The sequence below is a fragment of the Microcaecilia unicolor genome, chromosome 2 (genome assembly GCF_901765095.1).
Source record: "Microcaecilia unicolor chromosome 2, aMicUni1.1, whole genome shotgun sequence".
Taxonomy (NCBI): domain Eukaryota; kingdom Metazoa; phylum Chordata; class Amphibia; order Gymnophiona; family Siphonopidae; genus Microcaecilia; species Microcaecilia unicolor.
Window position 1 is genome coordinate 408,081,217 of NC_044032.1, and position 18,064 is coordinate 408,099,280.

Sequence of the window (18,064 nt, forward strand, 5' to 3'; positions counted from 1 at the left end):
CCATTAACCTTTTTTTTCAGTTCAATATTTATATTCAAGGTTTGTGAGGTATAAAAGCAATTAACAAGTGAACAGATGTAACGTAATAAAACAAATGCACATGAGAATGCAAGTTGTAACCAATATAAAACTCACAATGCACAGGCAATATAAACAAGCATCAAGAAACTAACATAGTCTAGAAAATATGAAGTAGAAAAAAGTCAAGTAATGTTAAGGGTAATGTGAGAATTCAGGTAAAAGAACCCAGATCTTTTCATATGATTGTAACTCTCTTGAGCAGTCCATCGCCACTCTTTCATATTTATGCTGCTGAGAAATGAGTGTTCCCTGCCAACACATCTTATAGTGTACTCTTTTTCAGAACAGCATCCAGGGTTCCCTGTCATGTCATCTCATGCATCTCACACCCCATGTGTCTGTCAGGATCCATCTGTAGGCCTTGGGATGAAATGATATATCCCAAAAAAGGGATAGACTGTTGATGGAATGCACATTTTTCCAATTTGGCAAATAAGTGGTTATCTCTGAGTCATTGGAGAACCATCTGTACATGATAGGGATGCTCTTGAGGTGAGGCGGAGAAGATGAGAATGCCATCTAAATAGACAATAAGTGACGAATATTGGAGGTCTTGGAAGATATGGTTAACAAAATTCTGGAACACTGTGGGTGCATTGCAGAGGCCGAAAGGCATGACCATGTATTCGAAATGTCCTTTGTGCATATTGAATGCTGTTTTCCACTCATCTCCAGAGCGAATGCGAATGAGGTTATAAGATCCCTGGAGATCGAGCTTAGTGAAGATTACAGTACCTTGAAGACGATGGAATAGCTCAGGTATTACTGGTAAAGGGTACCAGTTCTTAATGGTGATAGCATTCAATCCTCTATAGTCAACGCATGGACAGAGTGTACCATCCTTCTTGGTTACAAAGAAGAATCTAGATCCAACAGGAGAAGTCGAGGGTCGAATGAAGATTTTGGTCAAATTCTCTTTGACATAGGCCCTCATGGCCTTGGATTCGTCCCGAGAAAGGGTATAGAGCTGCCCCCAAGGAGGCATCTTGCTAGGAATAAGGTCAATCGGACAGTCAAAACTTCGATGAGGTAGTAGGAGGTCTGCTTTCTTTTCACTGAAGATATCCTGGAAATCAGAGTATTCCACAGGTAAAGATGTGCCGGGGTCCGGTACTGATAGTGATGTCATTGAGAGACCATGGGTCGTGGATTCACTGAAGTCATACATTTCGAGAAACAACCAGGGCCCCATCGCTCTCCAGTTGGTTCTCCAGTTGATTCTCGGTGAGTGAAGCTTCAACCAAGGGAGTCCCAACACGACTGGATGGACAGACTGTGAGAGGACTATGAGTTGGATCTCTTTGATACAATACCCCCACCTGAAGCTGGAAAGGAATGGAGATTGTCATGCCCCCTACCTCAACGCAAGCAGCATCCTCGGTCTGTGCAGGGTCCCATTGACATGCACTCTTGACTGGCACAGCCCTAAGCTATGTGTGTGTAGTTCTTCTCTGGGTTGGTTCAGAGAGACGGTGGTTGCAGGCTCTTTGATTGTTTTGCTTCCGTGCACCTGTCTGCTCTCTCTCTCTCTGCTTGGCTTCCCTTTCCCTATCAGCTATGTGTGCTGACTGAGTTCTGGTAGGAACATTCTTTGTCCTCCCTTGCTTCTCTCCTATTGGTCTCCCGGTTTCCTCCTCCTCCTCCTGCTGTTATCCTATGGCTGTGCTCCTTTTCCCTGCCGTTTCCTGCTGATGTCAGACACCAGCACTTTATTAGCTGAGCTCTTCCTGGACTCATGCTTCGGCTTCTACTTTGGTAGGTGTTACTTGCTCTGTAGTTAGCTTCTTATCTACTTGTCCCTTGTTGCTGACTTTGCCTGTACCTGGATTACTCCCCTGCCTGCTGCCTGCCTATTGACATTGCCTGTACCTGGATTACTCTCTTGCCTGCTGCCTACCTAGTGACGCTGCCTGCTTCACTATATGGATCTCTGGGAGAATCTTATTGGGAAACAATCTGTTGAACATTTTTGGACTAACATTTGGTCCTACTGTTTTTGTTTGTCTGTCTCATTAAGTTTTGTTAACAAACAACTGCGACTTCTTTACTGTACTTATCTTACACCTCAAAGAGTGCATAAATTCCTCTAGACCCTGCTTTTATTCTAGGAATGCCTCTACCACATTTAGGGGTTGTTTACTATGGTGTGTTTGCGTTTTTAACGCGCCTGTAAATTTAAGGCACGTTAAACGCTAACGCGCCTATACATTTCTATGGGCGCGTTAGTGTTTAACATGCATAAGCCATTTACGTGTGTTAAAAACGCTAACGTGCCCATAGTGTCACTTACTAAACCTAGCCCTTAGTTAATTTTGAACATTTAGACTTAATTAGACTATTACTGCTTATTGCTAAAGTGTGTATTGCATAGAAATAGAAAGATTCTACTCTACCTTCCCAGCATTTTGGTTGAATAAAGAAAACCCATAAGATCAATTATGGGTGGATAATATTGGCATTGCTGCAGTAGTGCCTATATATAGTTTGTTATGGTGAAACGATAAAAGAAAAATGGGTGGTGGCAGGGAGATATATACTCGATAGGAAGATAATTTCATTATTTTGCAATGTGAGTGTTATAAAGACTTAGGAATTAAAAATTAAAATTAATGAAATTTGATGTAATTGAATTAATTAATTAATTAACAAATTAATTAGCAAAAAGGGGTAAACAAATGAGAAGGGATTACTGGGAAGATATGTTGAGGTTTAGTAAGGCATCCAAATTAGAGCAGAAAGAATGGTGACTTCAAAGGGTATGTAAATTTCTTTTAAGGTTGGGGGTGGAGCAAAATAGCACGAGAAGGTCAGGAAAATTGGCGGGCTCTGGGCTGAGGAGAATTGATGGGCAGCAAGGAGGAAAGGTAGTTGAGGGAACTGAAGCAAGAAATTTCATCCCACTCAATCCCTCCCAAAATTAAGAAGAGTGAGGATTGGGAATGAGATCTTGGATAATTTTGTAGTTGGGATAGCGATGTTTAGGGATGTTAAAAGGGGTAGTTTAAGTCGCAGCTGCGGTAATTTAAATGAGAATTTTTCAAGCAGCCTTCATTTAAGGACAATGAATTTACTGGCTATATGGATTTTACAGTGTAATTTGCTTATGTGCGAAACCGCCAGAAGCAGAAGTGAGGCCTTGACGTCACCGCAGGTCTCATTTTAAAAGGTGGTTCATAGAGTATTAATACATTTGATGGAATAAATATGTGCAGCTAGGTTGGCACTGACTAGCTTTATAAAAGGTAATAAGAAAAGGTACTGCGAGATTGGAGACGAGTGGATATGGTCCCTCTCCAGAAAAGTGGAGACAGGGAAGAAGTGGGAAACTACAGACTGGTAAATCTCACGTCGGTGGTAGGAAAAATAATGGCGTCGCTACTGAAAGAAAGGATAGTTAACTTTCTAGAAGTCAATGGGTTACAGGACCCGAGGCAACATGGCTTTACCAATGGAAAATCTTGCCAAATGAATCTTATTGACTTCTTTGACTGAGTGACCAAAGAACTGGATGAAGGATGTGCGCTAGATGTAATCTACTTGGATTTCAGCAAAGCCTTTGATACGGTCCCCCACAGAAGACTCAAGAATAAGCTGAAAGGGTTGAACTTAGGAGTGGTGAACTGGATAGGAAACTGGTTGACCAAGGGTGGCAGAGAGTGGTAGTAAATGGAATCTGCTCGGAGAAAAGGAAGGTGAGCAGAGGAGTTCCTCAGGGGTCGGTGCTGGGGCCTATTCTGTTTCATATATTTGTGGGAGATATTGTTGAAGGGTTGGAAGGAAAGGTTTGCCTTTTTGTGGATGACATGAAAATAACCAATAGAGTGGATACCCTGGAGGGAGTAGAAATGATGAGAAGGGATCGCCAAATGTTAGAAGAATGGTTGAGGGTCTGGCAGTTAAAATATACAGTCATACCCCAACAGAAAGCTCTTGAATTGATACAACTTCAGTCGTTGGACTTATCAAATGAGAAGGTAACGCTGCTGAATGCTATGGCACGCAGGGTTATTTCTACTAATTACTTTCAATTTGAAGGAGAGTTTTTTCCTTCAGATCTGTGGGGTTGCAATGGGGACTATGGTAGCCCTAATAGTGGCGTGCATGTATATGGCACACTTTGAAGAACAGTTTGTATATACATCTAGATTGTGTTGGAGGAGTGGCCTAGTGGTTAGGGTGGTGGACTTTGGTCCTGGGGAACTGAGTTCAATTCCCACATCAGGCACAGGCAGCTCCTTGTGACTCTGGGCAAGTCACTTAACCCTCCATTGCCCCAGGTACAAATAAGTACCTGTATACAATATGTAAGCCACATTGAGCCTGCCATGAGTGGGAAAGCGCAGGGTACAAATGTAACATAAATTCAATTCACAAATAATTTTATGGAAAAGGTATGATAAATGCTACAAGTTTGTGTATTGCCAATATACTTGGACAACTTCATCTGTCATACATCTGGTTACTGGACGTAACTATATACACTACGGGGAAACACGAATTGTGAATCCACACAAGTGGTCTATGGAATCCAATGTCCCTGTGTGAAATGGTATATTGGTCAAACAAAGTGCATGGTGAAAAATCGAATAGCAGAACATCTGAGCAATTTACATCATCAGAAATTGGAGGCCCCACTAGTAACCCATTGGATACAAATGAAACATGCAGATGTGGACCTTCAGTTTGTGGTTTTATTTCAGAATCAATGTACTACGGGGGGGGGGGGGGGGGGGTGACACAATGTCCACCTTGTTATATAGAGAACAACAGTTTATATATCATTGGCATATGATCAGCCCCATGGGTTTGAACAAGGAGATAAGATAGGCGTAGTGCCCAAGAGTGCACGGAGCCACAGATAACATGGCGCCGTGCCCCGATGGGCATGCGCGCCGGGGCCGGCAGGGTGCTAGCGGGGCGGGCACGTTCCCGCCGTCCAAGGGCACCCCGCCGATAGGGGAGGAGAGTAGAAGGGGTTAAAAACCCCTGGGCGAAGCCCGGACGACCTCTTCTGGCGTCCGGGCACCAGTCTGCAAATGAAAATGGGTTCCAGCTCCTGACCAGTCCGGACTGGCAGCGATCTGCTGAGGAGGAGGAGGATTGACCGGGAGACGGCTTCGCTTCGCGACCGAGCACTCGGACTGGGCTCCGAGCGATCGGTATGATGTGACTGGAACACCGACAACCCCTCAGCCCCTGCTCGGGTGGGAAGACACTGCGGCAGGCTGAAGAAGGTAACTTTGCTTGTCTGTTCACAGGCGCTGCTGCAAACTTTCCAGCAGGGGTAAACCTCTGGTTTGGATATTGAGATTTATGGTCGTTGCTTTCTGCCACTTTCGAGACTATAAATCGGATTGTAACTTTAGTACAGCAATAAGGAATGATGTGAACGTTGCCAGGGAAAACTGGACTGGAATTGCCCAGAGCCCCTGGACTGAGAGAGACGGGGATATTAAAAGCTAAAAGTTGTGCAGTGCCACATGTTTCTGCTGTTGGACCTTATTACGAGCCAATTTTGCGTTAAAAAAAAAAAAAACTCGGGGTGGGATCCGTTTGGATCCTCGAGCCCCAGCCCTACTGTTAATAGATGGGGGCCATACGGTCGGGAGATAGGAGTTGGGTTAGAGTGAGGCCCAACGGCGGCGGCGGGAGTGTGGTCGGCCCTTCCAATCGCCACTCTGTTTCCCCGCACATTGCCTCCTTTTCTCGGCTCCTTTAATTAAAAAAAAAAACAAAAATGTGCGCGTTGCGAGTTTTAATAACACAATCCAGCGCGTGAACGCACGGCGGGTGCACGTTTCAGCTCTTAGCTAGCCCGATCGGAGTGTAGGGGGATGGCCCCATGTCAGCCATATTGGGATGGGATGCATGGGGGCGGCCATCTTGTCAAGAGACAGGGGCAGCCATCTTGGTAAGAGCCGATGGGTTAATCTCTATTTCCACTCCCCCCCCCCCATCCAGTACACTCAAAGCAAAAGCCAGCAAACCTATGAGCTTCTGCAAGGAGGTTTAATAAACAGGATAGGAAGTGAGCCTAGCTAGTCCGCAGTAAGCAAAGAAGTCGAGTTGGTTAATCTCTGTTTCTACTACCCCTCAGCAGCCGTCATCCAGTACACACAAAGCAAAGCATGCAAACCTATTAACTGCTGCAAGGAGTTAATAGACAACAGTGGAAGTAAGCCTAGCTAGTCCAGTGTATGCAAGGATGCCAATTTGGGTAATATCTGTTTCCACTACTCTCTTCTCCTTCTGCACATTAATCGTATTGGTCTGCCATAACTCTCCCAATAGATTGGGGGGCGCTTCGAGCGGGGACTGTCTTTCTTTGATGTTGAGCAGCGCCGTGCGTGCTTGTAGCGCTATAGCAACGATACATAGTAGTAGTAGCAGTAGCCTGTCTAGTCCATTGTATAAAAGTAAGCCAATTTGGGTAATCTCTGTTTCCACTCCCCCGCGCAGCCACCATTCCCATTCATTCAAACAAAGCAAGCAAACACACAGAGACGGCAAGAACAGATTTGCACGGTCCATGTAGTTTGATACTTTGCGTGTATACTAGAACTTGATTTGTGTTTACATTTCCCAGGACAGACGCACGTGTGATAAAAAAAAAAAAAAAATGCTGGGCCTCGAAAGAGATGTCCTCACCAGTGAACAGCAGATTGCAGTCGAATATAGATAAGAGAATTGCACAGAAGAACAGGGAAATTTCTGTTAGCAGTTGAACTGGCTTATGTCTCATCTCTTTCTCTGTCTTTCGCAATTTAGCAGGTTTCAGTTAGCAGCACTCTAAAGCAGATGGCAGCATATGGTAACAATGCAAAAAAAAAACAAAAAAAAAAAACGTGGTATCCTACAGTGCACATGAACACAAGGAGGTATGTAAAAAAAAAAAAAAAAGGGAAGCGAGTCCACGAGCTCGTCCCTATGGATCTAGAAGACGCAGTTGACTTAGAGTGACTAATACCTTATAAGGGGCCTATTTCTTAAATTTACAGAGTCCCGAGCAAGAAAGTAGTCAATAAACGTAATGGAAAGAAAGTAAAGGTAGGCCAGCTGTTTATGAAAATTTACAGCTAGCAAGAGTAGCGTCCTGTGAATGGTGGGTGAGGGATTGCAGGCCAGCCAGTAACAGCTCCCTAAATTCCAGGAGACGGTAACAAAAACCTTTCTCTCAACAAAAAGAGGGAAAACCTGGGCCCCGCGGCCAATAAAAGAAGGTAGCTGTGTATGTAAAAGAGAGGTTCACCAGCATCAGCATAACATTTATCATTGCTGTTTAAAGAGATGTCCCCAACAGCCACCAGCGGAGGGTAGTATAACATGGCTATGGGAATTGCACAGAAGAAGGGGTAATTTCGGAGTGCAAAGTGGCTTGCTTTAATCATATCGTTCTCTCCTTCTCTAAAAGCAGCTTCGGATGACAGCGAGATCATGCTGGTGGCAACATATTTGGGAAGTATATTGGGTATGTATATACATATATCGGTATGAGTATATGTACAGGTATAGCCATGTATAAAGGATACACTAAAAGATAGGATAAATTGACATTTCAGTGGCGGGGTCTCACCGTTTCGATGCACGAATGTAATTTGAATGCAGCAGGTTTCCATCAGTCGAAAACTAATTACCATGTGAATGGGGCAAAGCAACTGACAGGAGGAAGCTTGTAGCATGAAGGCATAGGAGAATGACATAATCACTTGCGGGTGTGATCGGCACAAGAACGAAGCCCACATACTCGAAGAAGGTTTTACCCTGGGTTTACAATTCCTGATTCCATCCCGGGTCCTGGAAGAACGTTAGGAACTCCACTTTAGGGATGCGCAAGGGGGCTCAGTCCAGAGCAGACAAGGTAGTGATCTGATGGAAGGGGGCGGGCCCCCCCCCTTTCCCTAATCAGTGTTCAAATGGGGCAAGTAGGGCAGGGATCCTTCAGGGACAAGGCAGACATCGAGTCGGCCCGACGACGGTTGCCAGTGCACCGAGACGATGTCCGGGCTGTAAGTAGGGTTTAATGTAACTATGATAAGCGCATGCACATGAGTGCTCGGCATCCTGCTCCGGGGCGAAGGCGTCAGCACATTGCCACATTTCACCCCCTGATAATTTCTATGCACGCACATAATGAAGTTTCGCAAAGCATGAACATAGGGACGCAAGTACCTCGATTTAGATGAGATGAAATTTGATCCATGATCTGGTGTAGCAGATTGCAATAGATATCCGTTAATTCTCATCCACTGACATTCCTCCTCCGGGGTGAAGGCGTCAGCACATTGCTGCACTGGGGCGCGAAGCAAGCCCGGCGAGTACGAATAACGTTCACGGACGGCGAAGCCCCCCCAGTCTCCCCCCCCCCCCCAGTCCTCACTAAACCATTTCCCTGGTTAGCAGAGTCAGTCGGTACTCCCCTAGCGAAACACAAAACTTGGAGCACTTATGCGAGACAGCAATTCTCGGGCTCGGAGCGGTATGCACGCGACATGGTGTTTAGGCTCTCCAGTGACAAACCTAATAGACAAAAACTCTCATAGCAGGAGCCTTGTGGTAGGGAACAGGTAACAAGGCGAGAAAGGCAATAATTAGTCGGCAACCAGGCAAAGCATCCAGGGCAGGGGCTTCTGGATAAAGAAAAAGGTAACAAGGCAAAACATGCAATCACTAGTAGATAACCTCAACGGGCTGGGCGATATGCATGGGCAGGACATTCAGCCATAGGCGATACGCCCCGGTGCAGAGTCGTTGAAAGCCTTCCCATTACGTGGGGGCGACCTAAGCACACATAGAACGTCATCCGGCTATGGAGCATGTTCCTTGGTCCATGTAGAAAGACCACGGGGCAGTGGACAAGTTCCCGAGCAACTACAATGCTGGAGTAGTATGGACAGAGGCCCAAGTGCTCTTCCAGATAATGGTCGTGGAAAGATTAAGGTGGTTAGGGTTTTCTCAAGCCGGAGAAGAGGCAGCTAAGAGGAGGCGTACAAAATAACGAATTGAGTAGAACGGGTGGATGAGAAGCGTCTGTTCACATCGAAACCACAGGGTACAAAAAAAACGAAAAAAAAAACCAAGTATATATAGATACAACCTGGTTTTACACCCAAAGCATATTAAACTCTGGAATTCTGTGCCAGAGAACTCCGGAAGGCGGTTAGCTTGACAGAGTTTAATAGGGGTTGGACGGTTTTACTAGAGGAATAGTCCATAAACCACTTCGGATTGACCGGGGAAAACCCACAGAGCCAGGAATAACGCCATAGAATGTTTGTGTGTCTAGAAGATGGCCAAGTGCCTTTGGGTGGACTGGCCACAGTCGTGTACCTTTGGGTGGACTGGCCACAGTCGTGTACAGGATGCTGGGCTCGATGCCCCCCCCCGGTTCTGCCCGGTTTGGCATTACTTATGTACTTATGACTGTCTACCAACCACTATTTTATATTGCAGGGTGAGATGTTGGACACTCAGTAACACATGACGGGATTGGCCGCCGGCATAGACGGGATGCTGGGCTCGATGGCCCCTCGGTCTTGGGCTCGATGGCCCCTTGGTCTTTCCCAGTCAGTGAGGCTTTACTTATGTACTTACGACTAGCTACGAACCACTATTTTAATTGCAGGACAATATGTTGGACTCGTCGCGGACAGGGTGCTGGACTCGATGGCCCCTTGGTCTTTCCCAGTGTGGCAGTACCTATGTACTTATGATTGTCTACAACCACTAGTTTACATTGCAGGGATAGACGTTGGACACCCAGTAACACATGACGGGATTGGCCGCCAGTTGCGGCCAGGATGCTGGTATTTATGACTGCCTACCAACCTCTAACTTATATTGCAGAGCGAGAAGGTGGACTCGCGGCAAAAATTGGGCGACCGTAAGGCGCACACTCGGCCTGAACAAGAAAGGTGAGGGCATAAGAACGCACGAGACGGGAGTCAGAGGGACAAAATGGGCCCAGGGCTATCTCCGTATCCCAGTAATCCAACGCCAGCAGGCCCAGAAAGAAAGTGAATTGGCAAATCGGCATGCGATGCACGATGGGGCGGAAGAGATCTGCCCAGGGTTCTTGCGAAGAGACGGACCCATCTCGTTGGCAAGTCGAAATGACCTGTCGCCGAATGTGTTAGACCCTGTTAATTGGCACAACCAACCGGCCGCAGCATTGGTGGGGGGGCCCGGGGCAAGCTGTGTTACCCCAGGCTGGTGGCGGGGTACCCAAGCCTGATGGTATAAGCTAAGCAGCTGGGGTAGCTGCGCTTACGGTTGAGCTCCCTTGCTGTGCGGCGGGGAGCACGGTTTACGATTGGCCAGTCTTGCTAGGACGGCAGACTGGGGGTTGGATAATGAGCCAGAGGCTGGATCGGCTTGGGTATTCCCAGGGTTATGATGTTGTGTTTATAAATAAAGCTGCGGCCGAGTTGTGCCATGTTAAATAAATACCATGTGTCGTGTGATTATTGTGATATCAAACAACCTACAGGCCCGAGGGGTCTCGGCTGCCTATGTTATGATTGGGGGTCCATCATCACACACCTCCGATAACAGCTATAAAATAGAGGGTGGGGCTGATCAAACTTCTGCGCATGCACCGGTGTTCTCTGCCGGTTGGGAGTGTGAGATATCAGTTCCTTCTACAGGTTTGCTCAACATTATTATTATTGAAAAGCTACTATTTATGTAACCGTATAGGATGATTATTCAAGACTGTTACATAAATAGTAGCTTTTCAATAATAATAATAATAATAATAATAATAATAATAATAATAATAATAATAATAGCTTTTCAATAATAATAACCTAAGACTGTTAGGTTTTTGTGACCCATGAATGTTAGGATTTGTTTAGTGTTTTATTTTTTATTTTATGCTATGCTACTGTTTAGATACCACAAACATTGGTTCCCCTGATAATGCAAGAACTGAAGCTTTAACAAGGGAATCCTTGTTTTTATTACTTTTTTCACTTTATGCTTTCATTTACGGTTTGTGTTGGCTACCACCGAACGCTGTGATGCCTACAGCCATCGCCTCAAAAAGATAAGTGACTCTAAGTTATTATACCCATATGTTATAAGTACTGTGGGGGTTTCGGTAATCATTAGCTCCAGCAGAATGCAATACAAAGGATAGGAGGCAGCTGGTGCAATGATGGCTGGATGGGCTTGACACTATAAATACTGCTAGTCAGTTTGAGTGACAGCCTAGTTACTGAGCACTACTTGCATATTTAAAAATACTAAAAAAATTTTTTATATCATAGTTTGGATTTCTGATATTTTGTAGAGTTAAACTTTAATGCCAAGAAGTGTAGAGTGATGCTCTTGGGGTGCAGAAATCCAAAAGAGAGATACCGGATAGGAGGGGAGAGATTAGTAAGCTCGACTCAGGAGAGAGACCTTGGGGTGTTGGTGTCTGAGGATCTTAAGGTGAAGAAAGAGTGCGACAAGGCGACGGCCATGGCCAGAAGGATACTAGGCTGCATAGAGAGGGGTATAACTAGCAGAAGAAAGGAGGTGTTGATGCCTCTCTACAAGTCATTGGTGAGGCCCCACTTGGAGTATTGTGTTCAGCTTTGGAGGCTGTATCTTGCTAAAGATGTAAAAAGACTGGAAGTGGTGCAAAGAAAAGCTACAAATATGGTATGGGATTTGCGTTGTAAACCGTATGACGAGAGACTTGCTGACCTGACCATGTATGCCTTGGAGGAAAGGAGAAACGGGTGACATGATACAGACATTCAAATATTTGAAAGGTGTTAATCTGCAAACAAACCTTTTTCGGAGATGGGAAGGTAGTAGAACTAGAGAACATGAATTGAGGTTGAAGTGGGGCAGACTCAGGAGTAATATCAGGAAGTATTTTTTCACAGAGAGGGTGGTGGATGTGTGGAATGCCTTCCCGCGGGAGGTGGTAGAGATGAAAACAGTAATGGAATTCAAACATGCGTGGGATAAACACAAAGGAATCCTGTTTAGAAGGAATGGATCTACGAAATCTTAGCGGCGATTAGGTGGCTACGCTGGTGATTGGGAAGCAAAACAGGTGCTGGGCAGACTTCTACAGTCTACGCCCTGATCGTGACTGAATAGATAGGGATGGGCTGGAGTGTAAATTTTAAGGGGTATCGACATTAGCTTCAGAACTTAGTATAAGAACAGTGCTGGGCAGACTTCTAGGGTCTGTGCCCTGAGAATGACAAGGACAAATCAAACTCGGGTATAAAGTATCACATACCATGTAAAATGAGTGTATCTTGTTGGGCAGACTGGATGGACCATACGGATCTTTATCTGCAGTCATTTACTATGTTACTATGTAAGTGAAGGTTGCATTGAGATATTGATAATAAAATTTTTATTTGTGTTGGTTATGAAATTTTGATTGGTTAATAAAGCTGCGGCCAAAATTATTTCTCCAATGTACATGGTTATCATAGTATTCTTTGTTCATGTGTGAGTCAGGAACGGATGCGATGCAAGTGCCAATATTAAGCTTGGTGAGTAGCCAGAATGGAAAAGTTAGTTTGGCTTCAAAAACAAGCCCTGGAGGTATAACGACTTCTGGTCACCTCTTTTCTGTTCCTCTCCAACTCTTACTAGTAGTGTGCATGGATGATTTAGTCCTTATATAATTTAATGTATTTCCTTTTTAATTTTTTCCTTTTCTATACATACTGAGCTCTTAGCTCCCTTATTTGAAATTATTGTGGAATAAGATGTCATTTCCCTGCCTTATCGATCTAGAAAGATTTTAACTCTGGGTTGCCCATTCTGTGTCCCTGGCTAACTTTCTTTTCTACTTTTCATTGTTGGTTCCTCTGTGGAGGTTTTCTGTGTTAAAAGATTCCCCTTTTAATATTGCAACCTTTCTATATGACTTTTGTAAACCTCAAAATTCTGAATTTTCTACAGATTTTCTCAGTGTTACCTAAGGATGTGTTCTACAGATATTTAAAGGGACTCCAGAAACAATGATGGCACCTTTGAATAGTGCATATTATATTAAAACCATTGCACCAGGGCAAGGTAGACCCCCACAATTCTGGATTCAACATTGGATGTTACTGGTTTGGAAACATCAGGTGACTGTGGGGCCTCTTTATGAAGCAGCAGTAAGCCCAATGCGAGCTTACCGCTCACTGAACGGGAAGTACCGCCAGGCTACCGTAGCAGCCCGGCGATAGTTCCCTCCCCCAGCGTGCGGCATTTCCAGCACTGTAAAAATATTTCAATTTTTGTAGCGCCGGTGTGTACCTGGCGGTAATCAGGCAGTGCCGCGTGCTGCCTGGTTACCGCCGGGTTAGTGTGGGAGCCCTTACCACCACTTCAATGGGTGGTGGTAAGTGCTCCCCCCCAAAATGGCTGTGCGGCAAGTGCTTCACTTGTGCACAGGCCACAAAGCCATTTCTTGAAAAAAACCCCAAAGACCTGCCTTTTACCTGCTGCGGTAAAAGGTGGTCTCGGCAGGCGTCAAAAACATGTGCCGATGACAGCGCAGACTCCCTTTTGCCGCAGCTTCGTAAAAGGACCCCTTTGTGACTGGAAGAACTACCTTAGTTGTATCTTTTGTTTTTGCTTAGGACAAGAAGTCCATCATGCATTTATATTTCCACTACCAAAATGTAGAAATCTACATTTCCTGATCTTTGTAAGAAGACCCAAGAGCAAAGGAAGCAATTTCTTGCTATGAGGCAGGAAGTGCTGTTACTGGGAGCAAAATTTCTCCTTAGATTTCCATATAAATGTGTGATACAACTGAGAGAAGCCTCTTTTTTTTTTTTTTTTTTTTAATGAAACTGAACAGTTGCAGATTTTAGTTCAGAGCCGTTCATCTAGCATGGTAGCTGTGAATTCAACTAATAATGGACAAGGAGATTTGTAGTTTTATGGTTTTGAGGAATTTTAGTAGCTAATTATATGATTGATGATTCTTTCTTTTCAATAGTTCTGTGACCTTTTCTGATTCTTGGTGCAAATTTTGTACTGGCCCCTGGTTTTGCTGGCGGGGGTCCCCAACCCCCACCAGCCGAAGCCTTCTTCAGCGCCGGTCTCCAGCATGCCGCGTTCCCTAACCTGTGCTCTTTCTTCCTCCTGACATCCTGCATGGTCCTTTAAGTGAAACTGACCATGTTGTTCAGGTTCACGTAAAGGAGCCTGCACAGGATGAAGAAAGAGCAGGGCTGTGAACGTGGCTGCGTTGGAGACCGGCGCTGAAGAAGGCTTTGGCTGTCAGGGGTTGGGGACCCCTGCCAGCAAAGGTATTTGCTTTTGCGGGGGGAGTGATGAGGTGGTGAGGGGAAGCGACAAGGAGGTGAGGGGGGAGCAGTGAGGTGGCATGGGGGGAGGCAGTGGGGCGGCAGACTAAAATGTTCCCCCCACCTCGGGCTCTGGCCCTCTCCCACCGTGAGGTCTGGCTACGCCCTTGCTTGGATCTCTGCTAATTGTGGACAAGGATCTCATATATTTCCTGTTTGTTTAAGTAAGTGTCCTATATTTCTTGTTAAAGTGGATATTTTCATATAAAAATTGTTTTGTCTTGATAATTATGAAAAATGAATAAAGACTAAATTTAAAAAAAGGAGATTTCAATCAGGTACATGATTCAGAACTAGATAAAACATATAACCCTCAACATGAGAAGCTGAATTGAACCAAAGGGGTTCCACTAGCCCTTGAACTTGTGGATATGATTGATATGTTTGGAGGGTCCTGCATCCTACTAAGAGAGATTACATGCATCTGTTTCAGGCCCACTCAACTCAAACCTGTATTGATTATATATCTTGATCTTGAGTGACCTCTTCGGGAAAGTACATAAATGCTATTATAGAAACATATGAACTATCAGACCATACTCTGATTTGGATAGAGGTGGATTTGAGTAGAGGAGAGATAGGCACAAAACAATAGAAGTTCTCTGAATTTCCTGAATATATACTGCAGAAAGGGAATTTATTCAAAGAACATAGTCAAGCTCATGAGAGTGATGTGGTACTATTCTGGGAAAATGGCTAAATCTGTATTAAGGGCTGACTTTGCTTACTTCAGTCATAGAAAGGTGAGGGATAGGCAGATTAGACAGGACAGGCAGCCAAAGAGAATAAGCAGGCAATTACTAGTGACACAGTTAACCCTCAAATGAACTCAGTGTATTACCAGTACCAGCTATATTGATTTGGGAATAAAAATGGGAAAATGCTAGCTAAGTTGACCAGAAGTTGGGGAGGTTCCTGGATGATGCTTCTGTTAAGGGACGAGAGGGGACATTTGGTAAGATCCAACTTTTATGCTGAGCTATATTCCAATGTTAGATGGTGCCACTTGCTTGGATAGTTTGGATCTGCCATATGTAGATGGCATGGAAAGAGGGCTTTTTAATCTGTGTGGAAGAGGGCTCTGGGCAGAATTCTATAAATTGTTGAAAGAAATTGTGTCTCGATCCCTTGTAGCTATCTGTAACCAGATTATCATGTTCAAATCTGTGTCGGAACAAACTGTAGTGATTCCCAAGCTCAGTAGGGACCACCTTAAACCTGAATCATATCCGTCCATATCTCTGATCTGCTACGAGGCTAAATTGTTGGCCAAGATATTGGCTAATAGACTGAAACAGATACTACTGGGATTGCTGGATACACCACAGGTGGGGGTTTATGTGAAATTGCCACATGGTTAAAAATACCTTAAAAGTTGTAGCTACTCTGGAGGCAGAGGGAGAGGGAAGGATGAAGCTCAGTTTCCCTGGCTTCACCTTCAGTATATAATTTCCCCCAGCTGTGAGAAGGGAAGGGCAGATTTCCTGGAGGCTCTCAGTCACCAGGAAAGAGGGGAGACGAATGGAGAGAGAGATTTCATGGAGTATGTGGAGGAAGGAAGTAGCCTGCCACTAGAGCTGCCTAAGGGAGAGGAGCCAGCTACCATGGAGTGGGAGAATTCAAAGGTTGCCCTGCCCAGCACTTGAAGGCAGTGGAGGAGGCCACACCTGGCGTGGTGCTGAGAGGTGGGAGAAACTGCCAACCCTGCTCCTTAAAGGGTTCCCTCTGTGCTGTGAAAAGGCAGGTGATTTGTGGTATTGGTTTGATGTGCAAAGACTGTCCATGAAGATTTGTTCTGAACTGTTGTGCTGCTATATTGGAAGTGTCCTGAACTCTTACTAAACCCTTCTGAAGGAGGGGGAAGGGAAAGCTAATGCCCTAATAGAAGACCTGTGATCTTGAGGAGCTAAGTGTTTGCTGAGGGATTTTGGGACCTGGACGGTACCTTTTTTCTTTTGAAGATTATCTTATGAGGACTGTACCTTTTTCTTTTGAAGACTATATTAAGAGGGCTGTACCTTTTGTTTTGAAGAATATATTATGAATTTTGGTATGAAATTGCCTTGATAATAAAATACTTTGGCCCCGAGTCCCAGTATCAGCAGCATTCTGTCCTGGAACCCTGGGAACCCCGCAGGCTTGCTGGCTCCACCCAAGAGGAGGAAGCAGACCCCCCCTTTTACAATGTGTAAACCATTTATGCGTATTAAAAATGCTAACACACCCATAGCGCACCTTAGTAAACATAGGTGACAGTCTGCCTTTTCATAAATATGCTACAAAGGATCACATAGTAAAATGTAAAATACATAAACATAATATAACCAGACATAAAACAATTGCAAGCATTTTAAAATATAGTAAATTACAATTTCAGAGCAAAATTTCTATCCTGCAACAATAACATTGGGGGTCTTAGCTTGAGTTATCTGCAGCAGGGTCCAATTTATTCCTATAGGACCTACTGCAGATAACTCGAGCCAAGCTTTAGTAAAAGACCTTGATTGTCTCAAACAGACTCTTGTATAATAATTCAGTGAATCAAATTGGCCATAACTATTGATAAGCTAAAACCCAGTGCAGAACATTAAACAGAGATGAGAATTTGACTGCTTAGATCACAAGGAAATTATTAATAATCTTTGAAAATACATTTTAGAAAATTGGAATGTGTACACTTACAATGTAACACTGATGCATTTCTGCTTCCTCTATTCCTACACTCGTTCATGTATGTAAGACTCTCAAGAAATAGTTGTATTGCCTCAGTAAATATGTAGGGCAGGATAAAACAAACACACAGAAACAATGACAACATCATCAAAAATTGTGGCATTGAGGAGTAGCCTTATGATTAGTACAGTGAACTGAGATCCTGGGGAACTGGGTTCAATTCTGACTGCAGCTCCTTGTGACCCTGGGTAAGTCACTTAACTCTCTGTTGCTCCAAATACAAAAAAAAAACCCACCTTCGATTGTGAGACCACTAGAAACAGAGAAAATACCTGCATATAGGACTAGATTCTATATATGGCACCTGAAAAATCGGTGCCAAAAATATTTCTATCTAGGTGTATTCTGTAAACTGTCACTAGATTTATTTATTTATTTAGCACATTTATACCCCACTTTTTCCCACAGTTTTGCAGGCACAACGTGGCTTACAAGGTACTGATGAGGCTAACGCCAGACCTGTTGTTATACAAGTACAATCAAATTAGGATAGAAGGAACAGGGTAAAAAAAGAAAAAGGGAAAGGTTAAAGAGTCTAAAATGGTTCACGGATATGTTATTAGGAAGGACTTTAGGTTATATGTTAAATCCTTAAAGAAGGCTTTCCGAGATAGGCTGGTCCTAGGTAGATTCCCAGTGCTGAGACGGTTCTGGTTTGTTGAACAGCTCTCGGCAAGGCGTTCCATAATTGGGTGGAAGTGGAGATGAAATCTGCCCCTGAGATGAGTGGTGAAGCGATCCGTTCACTCTGTGGTGTTTAGACGCAATTACTAGGTGCGGTTTATAGAATAAGCCTAGCGGCCATGCCTGCGTCAAACTCTAGACGCGTCCATTTGTGCCAAGTAAAATTTGGTGTAAATACTAGTGCCTAAGTTAGGCATGGAGCAGGTGTGTTCTATAACTGTGCGTGTAGATTTTCATAACACCTA